The 13,573-nt window shown below is 37.1% G+C and overlaps 1 protein-coding gene across 15 annotated transcripts in view; it reads right to left on the bottom strand.

The window, feature by feature from the left end:
- Positions 1 to 13,573, bottom strand: part of LOC106871733 (clathrin interactor 1) — a 177,127-nt gene that overhangs the window by 157,732 nt on the left and 5,822 nt on the right. The gene's annotated exons all lie outside the window — the stretch shown is intronic.

The following is a 13,573-nucleotide window of genomic DNA, read 5'->3' as shown; positions in this document are numbered from 1 at the left end:
GCTTGTAGTAATATCTATCTAGCTATCTATCTCTGTGTGTGTGTGTGTGTGTGTGTGTGACAGGTAAAACGTTACAAGCAGGAATGAAAAGAGTGGGGGCGAAAACAACCGGCCGGCAGTTATTGCCTTAGTGGGTGGTGTTCGTTATTGTAGTCGTGTGTGTACAGTGTACAGCAATGTGGACAGATACGACAACGTTAAACAACATAATCGGTATGAAAGATCGGAGAAAAAAAAAAAACAGGAAGAAAAAGTATGAGTAACAAACAGAAAGCGAACAAGGACAAGAAATGTACCGACCAGTGATATCGATATCCCAGTAATTTCCACACAGAGAAGAGAAGTAATAATGATAATAACAGAAATTCTTAGTAAAGCTATATTGGTATGTGTATACACGTCCGCATCTACATATAAAGACGCAGGCGTGGCTATGTAGTCGAAGTTTACTTTCCAACAACCTGATTTCGGATTCAGTACCACTGCATGGTACCTTTGGGCAAATATCTTCTAGTATAGCTGCGAGCCGATCAAAGCCTTGTGAGTGGATCTGGTAGGCGGAGACTGAAAGGAGCCTCTGTGTGTGTGTGTATGTGTGTGCGCGTTTCCCCATCACCGACTGACAGCCGGTGTTAGTTTGTGTACGTCCCCGTAACTTAGCGGTTCGGCAAAACGGATCGATAGAATAAGTACTAGACTTTAAATAGATAAGTACTAGGGCCGATTCGTTTGACTAAAACCCTTCAAGGTGGTGCCCCAGTATGGCCACAGTCCAATGACTGAAACAAGTAAAAAAGGAAGGAGTGGCTGTGTAGTAAGAAGCTTGCTTCCTAACCACATAATTCTGGGTTCAGTCTCACAGTGTGGCACCTTGGACAAGTGTCTTCTGCTATAGCCTGGGGCCGACCAAAGCCTTGTGAGTGGATTTGGTAGATGGAAACTGAAAGAAGCCCATCGTATATATATATATATATATATATATATATATATATATATACATGATGATGATGATGATATATATATGTCTGTGTTTGTCCCCTCACTGTCTCTTGACAACTGATGTTGATGTGTTTGTGTTTACATCCCCGTAACTTAGTGGTTTGGTAAAAGAGACCAATAAAGTAAGTACTAGGTTTACAAAAAATAAGTCCTGAGGCCGATTTGTTCAACTAAAGGCGGTGCTCCAGCATGGCCGCAGTCAAATGACTGAAACAAGTAAAAGAATAAAAGAATGTATGTATACATATATGTATATCTTTTTTTGTATACATACATATGTATATATGTATGTATTGGTTTTGACAAAAGGGAGAAGTATTTGATGTTATAACAGAGTGTTTTATTTTATTTAGGCTGATCCATGGCCTGGTTACTCTGGAGTTACTCCAGTGTTGTCAGTTCCTAGTCCAGTCTTTCTGTCTAAAGAACTGGCAGTACAACAAGGAAACTCCAGAATAACAGACTACTGGTTCACCCTAATATAGAAACTAACATACATACAGACAGACGACACACACACACGTTATAAAATTTGTTTGTTTTAACTGAGACATCAAATTTTGCCCAATGGCTTATGTAAGCACATTGGTTGAATAAACTATCAGGCAAAATCTTTTAGTCTCAGTCAAAACAAATTTTATAAATTTGTCTCTACTTTCACTTTCAAACATCTCTATCAGTAAACATTCTGTTGTTATTCTTAAACTTGCTTTAAGATAATAATCTTAACCCCTAACACACACACATGCATACATAATATACATACTGTTATATCCTATTCATACATATCTACGTAATTATACTATATACACACATGCATAGATATAAATGCATAATAAATACATACATACATACATGTCAATAGAAAGAGGATATCTATGGACCAATAGAATAAGTACCAGACTTTAAAAAGATGAGTACTGGGGTTGATTTGTTTGACTAAAACCCTTCAAGATGGTGCCCCAGCATGGCCACATGAGGAGTTTGGAAATCCAGTACCCAAGATACACTTTTAGCTTCAAATCCATTATCATTGGAGTAACAAGTTATATACTAATCCATCTGGAGCAACCTATGGCTGAACTTGGAATATTGGGGAGAGAATGCAAATTCTTACTTCATACACTGCAAATCAAATGATCACAATATATGGGACCATAAAAATCTGCAAGACCTTCTTGAGATTCAAAGGATGGTGGTTAAATCAGGATACTTTCCTTCACAGCATTGCTACGAAGTCAGTGGCCAGTCAAAATTTACTCTGAATTAAAAAGAGAAAGTGAAGATATATAGAACACAGCTCATGTTACTATTAATTTCAGAATCACCAAAGGCACAAGAATTCATCAGACTAGGCTGATTTTTACACCAGAATCACTCAATGATAGCAGAATGGAAGTAGCCCCTACTTTGTGTGATGAGCATTCTCAAAAACAAAAATATAAATATATAAATATTATATTTTTAATGTGATTTCATCACACAATCTCAGATCAAAACACTTGCTATGCAAGTACATGTATATTTCTAAACTTAACTTTAAATTTGATGAAAGGTGGATTACTTGTGAAGAACTCTCAAAATGATTCATGTCTATTGATACTTGACCTATTGAATTATAATTACATATGTTTTCAGAGGTAATGTATAAGATGAAATACAGTTTTAGAGATTGATAATAGTCTCAGCTCAGAAAACAGAGTGAGGTGAAAAGTAAGAAAGGGAAAAAAAGACAAAAAACATGAGAGAGAAAAAGAATTAGAGGTATGAAGGCAAGTAAAAATAGAGAAATACTTTTTTTAAACCATTCAATGGAAGTTCTGCATTTCAGCTTGTCACCCAGATCTCAAATGAATACTCTGTCTTATTTAGGGTGGCTTTGACCAATGTTATAAAATGAAATTTTCATCCTATTAGCAACCAATGATCACACTTTATTTCGTGGTTCTCCCAGCTCCCAATCCTCCTCCTCCAGTTTCTGCATTGCATATCAGGATATACTTCTCTGGCAACTCTTCCCATTTCATTCAATCTTCATTTGATCTTTAACCATAAGTCCTTGCTTCTTTTTCCTTCGCTCATCCCTATCATATAATGACATCCCCTCTCTTTTTCCAACTGCGAAAAGACCTACCACTCTCTCTCATACGATTCTTCTCTATCTCCATCATTCCATCTCTCTCCTTATATCCTCTCTTCTCACCTTTTATTCCATGGGTGTGTTACACAGTAATGGCAGGGGGTAATGGAAGAAAGACAGTGATGGCAACTACATGTTTGCCTATGTGAGAGAGAGAGAGATTGATCGATAAGGGTGGTTGTAGCAGGGAATTGAATACAGTCACGTCCAACAACATCTCTTGCATGGTTAAGGGATAGAAAGGACGATGAGCATCAGGGAGATGAGATGGTCAGACAGACCCAATGCTATCCCTAGTTACACAGCTGGCATAATGATGGACAGGAGTGGCCCACTGCCCTCCCCACAAGTCACATAGGCAGCATGGTACAGTGTCTGGGTGAGAGGGAGAGGGAAGTGCGAGTGATAGAGAAGTGAAAGATAGAGAAAGGGCATCATATAAACAAGTACCAACAGATGGTGGTGAAGCGCCCACAGGTAGATATACTATACCCCATAGCCTTCACTACTACCATCATTTTACCAGTGATTACACCGTGTTTGCACAGCTACCACCCTTTTAACATTAGTTTCAGCATGCTTGTAGAGGTGGACAAGCCTTCTCATGTGTGTGTGTATGTGTGCGTATGTACATATGTATGTTTGCATGTGTTTGTACACACATGTATCATGTATATATGTATGTATGTGTGTGCAAAAATACTAAATGTAGAAGAACTGTAGCTACTATATAAGAATTATCAACAAATGCAATAGTAATATTGTGTAAAATGATATTTAAAAGATTTCTTGAAATTAAAATAGTGCTATCTTAAATGGATAATATCTTTTATAACATATTTTAGAAAATCATTTCCTCATAGAAATAGGTTATTTTTATTACGGAAACACAAAATTAACTTTCATATCAGTAAAAGCAATTAAGATAGGAAAAATAATAGAATAGGATAACTACTTGATAATGATACAGGGTTTCAATTTGTTAAACATTCTCATAAATATAAGATACTAAAAAAATGTAGCTAAATTTCTTTAGCTAATAGTGGTATGAACTAATATTATATTACAATTTTAATTAATAGAATTTTAAATGATAGCCATAAGCTGGTTCATTTACAAACAAGAAATAGCTTAAATACATGTATTTCATTTCAATTTAAATAATGGTCTCTCTTTCTCTCACTCTGCATACATATGTACATATACATACATACGTGTGTATGTATGTGTGTGTGTTTGTAGTATATTTATGTCATCACTTTATCTACCAATCAACTTCTTGGTCCCGATGTTTTGAGCAGATGGACATACGACAGATTAGTGAGAGTCTGTAATGAAGAGAGGTCTCATGGGGTAGAAAGCACCTATCATACCCTGTAAAACGGTTGCTGCTAGAAAGAGTATCCAACCAAAGAAATCAAAACCCAAAAATAAAACATACAAACAAGCTGCAACCCTCTGAGTCATCTTGGCAGGCAGTGGTCTTGGATGCGAATTGACTCAGTGACCTGCCCAACTTGAGCAAAGAAAAGAAAGCAATTGTGAAATGATGATGATGATAATAAATATTCACTCTACTTTATCATGCATTGGGTTCATTTTTTCTTCATTTTTTGAGTCAAAATCTGCTAAGATATTTTTTCTTTAAGAACTACAATATTAAATTACTATGCGCACAGAATTCAGCAAGAATCAAAATATTGATGTAGATATTCATTTTTAATGTATTCCAGCAAATTTGAATGTGAATATTACCATTCATTGCTGTATTTTGCCTTTGAAGGACAACTTCTCTCTTTAAACAATGTGCATGGACATTACACACAGTTCAGTGATGGAAGTGATTGTGTCTCTTAGCAAAAGCTATCTCTGGGACTCTGAATCTAAACAACAATGGTCTTCCTTGTTGATGGAATGATGTTGATGACGATCATTATGATCATGATAATCAGCATCATTTTTACATCTGCTTTCCCCGTTTACATCAGTTTTCCATGTTGGCATGAAATGGGTGCGTTGAAATGATCTAAGTTCTTATTTGATGGGTAGGAACTCTGAATATATACATCATCATCATCATTTAACATCCATCTTCCATGCATGCATGGGTAGGACGGTTGACAGGAGCCAGCCAGGTAGAAAAGTATTCTACGTTACTGTGTCTGTTTTGGCAGGGATTTTACTACTGGATGCCCTTCCTAGCACCAACCACTCTGCAGAGTGGACTCAGTGCTTTTTATGTGGCCCTAGCACAGACGAGATTAGTTTTGGCATGATTTTTACAGTTGGATGCCCTTCCAAATGCCATCCACTTTACAGTGTGGACTGGATGCTTTTTACGTGGCACCAGCACTGGCAGGTGACCATGTAATACGCAAGACAAGGAATTATAAGGGAAGCAGGAGCGTTTGAGGAGGGAGACTTGTGTCAGAGGATGAAAGGTTAGAATTTGAGAGAGAGGCAGAGACAGAGAGAGAGAGATTATAATATTCATTAGAATCTAGGCACATCAACACATAGAACACCAGGACAAGCTAGGTACCATAACATTGAGTTCATAGTAAGGTAAAAACAACCATTAGGTGTCATATGTTAGTAATGTACTGCAAACAATATAAACCAGAGATCCAACTCAGGGCTGGTTCCAGGTGTGGCATGGGTATAAAAAGAATAACACAAATGGGGTTTAAAATTTACAACAGCTATTTTGATAGTATTTTATTGATGCATTCATAGATGATGTCATAGCATAAATCCACCATCCTCAGGTAAAATTCTAAACATGTATAAACATTGAGGGTGGCCTATTCAACAACCAACTTCTTTTTAAAATATCATTTATTCATCATGCTGGCTGTTGGATAAGGCACCATCAATGTTTATACCTGTTTAAAATTTTACCTGAAGAAGATAGATTTATGCTACGATGTAATCTATTAATGCATCAATAAAATTCAACTGAAACAGCTGTAGTAAACTTTAAACCCTATTTGTGTTATTCTCTCTCTCTCTCTCTCTCTCTCTCTATATATATATATATATATATATATTGCAATTAAAAAGTAATATGTCTCAACTAGACACAATCAAAATAGTAGACTTTTATTCTCAGTTGAATTTTTTTTTTATAACTTTCATTATAATCAATAAACTAAATATTTGAATTTATAGATACTGTTAACATTGTGGATAACTTTAAACAATAATTAACAGTGATTCAAATTTAGACAAAATCGATCTTCAAACTCCTATATTCTGTAAGCTGTTTAATTAATTTATTGGAATTTATTCAAATTCTATTTGATCAATATTTTGCCATGAACAAATAATAATGGATTTTTACTGTAGATAAAAGTTCTTTCACACTTTTCTTTTAAAGAAATGTTAAAATGTGAGAAATTATTATTGATTATATATGTGAGAAATTATTATTATTGGATTTTTTTTTTTTTCCTGTTTTGATTTCTTGATAAAGTTTTCTCAAAGTGAATATGTAAGAAGAAAGAACAATCAAGTAACTTATCATATAGCTACCAATCTGGTTAAAACACAACAAATAACATGATTTGTGAAGTAGATATAGAGAAATTTAATCTAGTGGAGAACTTGTAGCATAATGCTTTCCATCAGCAACTATCAACTACCAACACTAAATGCAATATAGTAGTCCAACCAAATGTAATTGAGAAACTACAGTATATTCCACCTTTTACATGTGATACAGAATAGACTTCTGTATTATTGTGGATTTAGTAAAGACACTGAAGAATGGCTTCTTCCAAACGCTCCTAATATGTACAAATATTGGGTGAGAATGAGAAATACAATAAACAATGATTTTGAACTCAAAGAAACATTATAGATTTGGAAATTCAATGATTACCATTAGATAATGTACAGAGGAGATGCTTCTGAGAGAAAGTTGGCTGATGGTGAAAAACTAGTGAAAGGAAATGATTATATTTAAGATGTATATGGCTGTATGGTAAGAAGCCTGCTTCCCAAGTACATGGTTCCAGGTTCAGTTCCACTGATTGGCACCTCTTTTACTACAGCCTTGGGCTAACCAAAGCCTTGTGAGTAGATTTGGTAGATGGAAACTGAAAGCTCATTGTATATGTGTGTCTGTGTCTATGTTTGCACCCCACCACCACTTGACAATCATTGCTGGTGTGTTTATGTCCCCATAACAGATAACAGATATTTCCAGTGACCCTGGCAAACTAAGGTTTCAATGACTGGGTCAATGCTAATGAAAGTATCAAGAGAACATGAAACATCAAATGGCATTATGTATGTGTTGTAAGTACTTTTGCTCAACAAACCAATATTCATTGACGTGTTGGTACATAGATGCAAAAGGAAATTGATAAACAAAATAAATATTGGAAAAAGAACCTTCCCTTAAGGACTTATGCACTGGAACTCTACAATATTTCCTCTGCTCATCTATTCTTCTTCCTTCACATCACTGCTCTTTAGTTATCTGGCTACCAAGTTTTAAATACTTATCTTCACCCAAGTCCCAGTGCATTTATTAATCTAGTCAAAGTTAAGTTTGTTGGCATAAATAAACAGAGGATTTTAATATACAACCACATGATACCTTAATCTTAAAATTTAAATATCCATCTTCATTATTCATTTCCTATTAACTTCTGATATATGTATGTGTGTAGGAGTTATGTAATCATAGAAAACACAAACACTCACGCATATATGAAATAATATAAAGAGGGAACTAGGACGACCACAGTTTCAAATCATTACTCAATACAGTTGAGAGCTATTAATATTTTATATAGTGTCTTAACAGCAACAAACTACTTGAAGTTTCAAGTTGAGAGGAAGATATCTGTCCCAGCTTAGCTCAGGTTTGTTTCCTGATGATTGTATAGTAAGATGGTAACAGCTTCAGCTAAGCTGGGCCATACATGGTAAGAAACATAAAGTAGTTTGCAATTAAGATGCTGTATGTAAAATATTCATACACACACACAAATATATAATAATCATTATCATCACCATCATCATTTAAAGTTCACCTTCTATGCTGTCATGGAGCTGATGATTCAGCAGGATCTGATGAGTTGAAGGACAGCATCCTGCTGTAATGTTTACTTTATCATGGTTTACCTGGCTAGATGCCCTTCCTAATGCCACCCACTTCACTAAGTGCTTTTACATCATGATACCAACACTAGTGAAGATTGCCTGATAACTTACAAGTCTAAGACTCTACAGTGACACCTATAAACTGAAGGAGAACAGAAAAGAGGTGTGATGATTCTAATATATGCACATTCATATGCACATGTATATAAGGCCTGTTCAAAGAGAAATTAATCTTTTAAAATCTACCAGCAGAACATGCTTATGCTTGCAGTGTTATGTGTGTTTGTGAATGTGTATGTTTATATATATTTATACAGCATGTAACCTTTTCCTTGTAAAGATGTACTCCTTTGCAAAATTTCAGATACCAAGGTCCAAAACTGTTGCCTACAGTTTGGGACATTCATACATCAGTGATGATCATACTACAAAACTGCAGTTTGTTCTGACATCACATTCATACACCTACATTTCATCACCTGTTTTCACTCTTTCAGAAACTTTTCATCAGCAATCAAACAATCAAACAACTCCTGACTGACTGTAATACTTCAATTTTTCTCTTTAATTTTGTGTCACAAACTCTGAACCCTTAGATTCAGATTACTCTGTCACATGTAATGCTTATTTATTCAAATTACTTTGAATTGATCACGCATTACCTTGTAGCTTTGAGACTTTGATGATACGATTTTTTACTTTTAGAAAGACATTGTAGACCAGATGTGAAAGACTGCATCTGGTCAGTTAAAACAAGTAAAATATTTGGGCTGAATATGGTGGTTTAAATGCTAAAAGGTTAGAGATAACTACTTCTTTGGAAACATCACAGAAGGTCACCCAATGATCTCTACAGATCATGGCACACTTTCACGACATAATTGTTAGCTGCTTTAATGCCAAGTGCTCCAATGCAGGAGATATTTTTCTTGATCTGAAACACTGATAACATTCATGGCATTATGTCATATGATTCAGAATAACATGTTTTTTCTGAGACATGTTACATTCTGAGACATGTTACATTCTGAGACATGATACATTAGATAAGTTTCCAAAAAAATTTCCTTGTTTGATTCAGAACTTTATACTAACCCATTACATTTCCAAATCTTTCCTTGTTAAACTAATGACAAATTGCCAAGAGCACTAACCATATATTCATACTAGCACATGTAGAACAATGACTAACTGATACAGAACAATGTGGCTGTAGTTAGACTGAAGGTTAGTTCTCCACCCACACACACACACACACACAAATACAAATTTAGCATGAAAGTAGGGATTCATCAAGGCTCAGACCCTGAGCCCTTTCCCGCCTTCATAGTCCTACAAATAATCATAGAGGAGTTTAAGAGAGGCTATCCATAGGAACTCATATATATATATATATATTGATGACCTGGTTCTTATAAGATGAATGTATAGAGGAATTAGAAAAAATTCCAGGCATAGAAGCTAAACCAAGAATCAAGAAGCCTAAAGGTAAACTTAGCAAAGGCTAAGGTGTTGCTCAGTATACAGAAAAGAATTAAGTTAAACTTCCATATGTGGTACCCAGTGAGATGACTTAGCTATCCCATGCTAGCATAGAGAGTGGGCATAAAATGATGATGATGATGATATACACATGATATATATGTGTGTGTGAATATATTATATACTGGTAAACACATACCTATGTGTATATGTGTGTGTGTGTGTGTAGGCACAAGAGTGGCTGTGTGGTAAGTAGCTTGCTTACCAACCACACAGTTCTGGGTTCAGTCTCACTGTATGGCACCTTGGGCAAATGTCTTCTACTATAGCCTTGGGATGACCAAAGCCTTGTGAGTGGATTTGGTAGACAGAAACTGAAAAAATCCCATCACATATATGTGTGTGTGTGTGTGTGTTTGTGTGTCTGTGTTTGTCCCCCACCCTCACTTGATGACCAATGCTGGTGTGTTTACATCCCCCGTAACTTAGCAGTTCGGCAAAAGGGTCCAATAGAATAAGTACTAGGCTTACAAAGAATGAATCCTGGTGTTGATTTGTTCACTAAAGGCGGTGCTCCAGTGGGATTTTATACTCAAAAAAGCTGTGTCAGAACAACTACTGCATGATAGTCTATCCATCTCCAGAATTACGCTGCCAACTAGATGCCTTACGAATACTATGAAACACCTGCTTTCAAATAAAGTAATATTTCCCCCTAATCTATTGAACAATGAACAACTTGGCCATGCTTTCAATGAAGGCTGTAAACAAATGATAACAATTTTACTAATGGTGACCTTTGCTTATAGTCAGCATTCACATGTTGAGACAAGTTAAAGAAATATTCACTCATGCAAGCACACACACACACACTCACACATATATGACACAGAGCATTTAGATTCTCCTCTTCAAATAAAACAACAGATAAAGAAATCCACAAAATAAAAAAAACAAACACATATTGACAATAGCTTTTGTAACAAACTTAACAGACCAAGCAATGGAAAACACAGGATGACATTCAATACAACAAATACACCAATTAAAAATACATGAACCACACAAAGTGCATTATATGAATCAAATGTATATCACCTACAGACAGGATAAACGCATTATCAAAGATTTTATAAAACACAACATTGCACTAAACCATAAACCAACACAATATATTATAAAAGCATTAAATTAACCTATTTATCAACGACGCAGCTCAGGCATGTAAAACCATGAACAAGAGTCAAGTGAACAGAGTGGTTAATAAATTCATTTACAAATGTGGAAGTTGTAAAGTTTATGACTGAAAGGTATAATAGCCATACAAGTATGATGCTCTCTTTCCAATACACCATGCACTTTCAGTAAGAAGCAATTGCAATGCATTGCACCACCAACACATAATATAACTCAACAGGAAAACATTAGTCAACAACATGTCCACAATCTACAGAAATATATATTTAATAATGGAAGCAATTGATAGTGATAAAATGTACATACAACTACAAGAATCACAAACAAAAATCTATACCTGACTATAAATCTAACAATCATTATTCAAATTCTGTTGGTAATGTCTATCATCATCATCATCATCATCGTTTAACGTCCGCTTTCCATGCTAGCATGGGTTGGACGATTTGACTGAGGACTGGTGAAACCGGATGGCAACACCAGGCTCCAGTCTGATTTGGCAGAGTTTCTACAGCTGGATGCCCTTCCTAACGCCAACCACTCAGAGAGTGTAGTGGGTGCTTTTACGTGTCACCCGCACGAAAACGGCCACGCTCGAAATGGTGTCTTTTATGTGCCACCCGCACAAGCCAGTCCAGGGGCACTGGCAACGATCTCGCTCGAAAATCCTACAGGAGCCAGTCAGGCGGTACTGGCAACGGCCACGCTCAAAATGGTGCATCTCATGTGCCACCCGCACAAGAACCAGTCCAGGGGCACTGGCAACGATCTTACTTGGCTTGCCGGGTCTTCTCACGCACAGCCCATTTCCAAAGGTCTCGGTCCGTAGTCATCGCCTCGGTGAGGCCCAATGTACGAAGGTCTTGCCTCACCACCTCAGCCCAGGTCTTCCTGGGCCTACCTCTTCCACGGGTTCCCTCAACTGTTAGGGTGTGGCACTTTTTCACGCAGCTATCCTCCTCCATTCTCACCACATGTCCATACCAGCGCAATCGTCTCTCTTGCACGCCACAACTGATGCTTCTAATGTTCAGCTTTTCTCTCAAGATACTTACACTCTGACGGGTATTCACATTGACATTACACATCCAACGGAGCATACTGGCTTCATTCCTTGCGAGCTTACGTATGTCCTCAGCAGTTACAGCCCATGTTTCACTGCCATGTAGCATGGTTGTTCGTACGCATGCGTCATACAGTCTGCCTTTTACTCTGAGTGAGAGTCCCTTTGTCGCCAGCAGGGGTAAGAGCTCTCTAAACTTTGCCCAGGCTATTCTTATTCTAGCAGCTACACTTTCAGCGCACCCACCCCCACTACTAACTTGGTCGCCCAGATAGCGGAAGCTATCGACTACCTCTAGTTTTTCACCCTGGAATGAGATAGAAGTTGTTTCCTGTTTGTTTGCAGTCTTTATTGCACCTGAACATCTGCCACAAACAAAAACTAACTTGCTAGTTAACCTGCCTTTGATGTTGCTGCACCTCTTATGTGTCCATAGCTTGCACCGGGTACATCTTATAGAGTTACTACCTACTCCTTTTCTACATACTGAGCAGGGCCATCAGTCATATTGCCCTGTCTATTTTAAAGAAGTAGCAATATATTCAAACATCACTTCATCCTGAAGATGAGACTACGAAAAGCTAGAAATGCTGAAGATGGATTTCATACCATTATTGCTTCAAAGGGAGTGCAAGAATCTCATATCATATTATGAAACACCTTGATAAAATAAGATAAAACTAAAACATTGATGTTTTGATTTTATCATTTGTATGGATCATATATATCATCATCATCATCACCATTTAATGTCTGCTTTCCATGTTGGCATGGATTAGATGGTTTAACTGAAACTGGTAAGCCAGAGAGCAGCACCAAGTTCTGATTTGACATGGTTTCCATGACTGTAAGCCCTTCCAACACCATCCACTCCGAGAGTGTATTGGGTGCTTTTATGTACCAGTTACATAATACTGGCATCTGTCATGACTACGGTTTCACTTGGGTTGATATGTCTTCTCAAGCACAGCATACCACCAAAGGTCTTGGTCCCTTGTCATCACTTCCATGAGGCCCAACTTTTGAAAATCATGTTTCACCACGTCATCCTTTTTCCATAAGTTCCCTAAACAGTTAGAGACTGACACTTCTTTACATAGCTCTCCTAGTTCATACACATCACATGACCATACCAGTACAGTCATCTCTCTTGTACACATCTGATGCCTCTTATGCCCAGCTTCTTCCAAGAAACTTACTCTCTGTCATACATGCACACCCAGTGAAGCATACTAGCTGCTTTTCTTTCAAGCCTACACATGTCCTCAGTGGTCACAACCCATGTTTCATTGCCATGTAGCATGGCTGTTTGTACACAAGCATCATACAATCTGCCCTCTCCGAGGAAGAGGCCCTTAGTTACAACAGCACATCAAGATCATCACCTGCACCGACAGTACTTGCAGGACTGATTCCAGAGAGTAACGAAATCAGCTAGGCAGACCATAGGGACTCACCACAGATCCATATGTGCAGAGACCATTCACTGCCAGCGGAGATCTTGTCAACGTCCAGCTAGGGTACCCATCTAGGGTACCCAGCTAGGGTACCCATCTTCACATATCATCATCAATGAG

The sequence above is a fragment of the Octopus bimaculoides genome, chromosome 2, assembly GCF_046866305.1.
Source record: "Octopus bimaculoides isolate indiv1 chromosome 2, ASM4686630v1, whole genome shotgun sequence".
In the NCBI taxonomy this organism is placed as follows: domain Eukaryota; kingdom Metazoa; phylum Mollusca; class Cephalopoda; order Octopoda; family Octopodidae; genus Octopus; species Octopus bimaculoides.
This window is presented reverse-complemented; position numbering and strand designations above follow the sequence as displayed.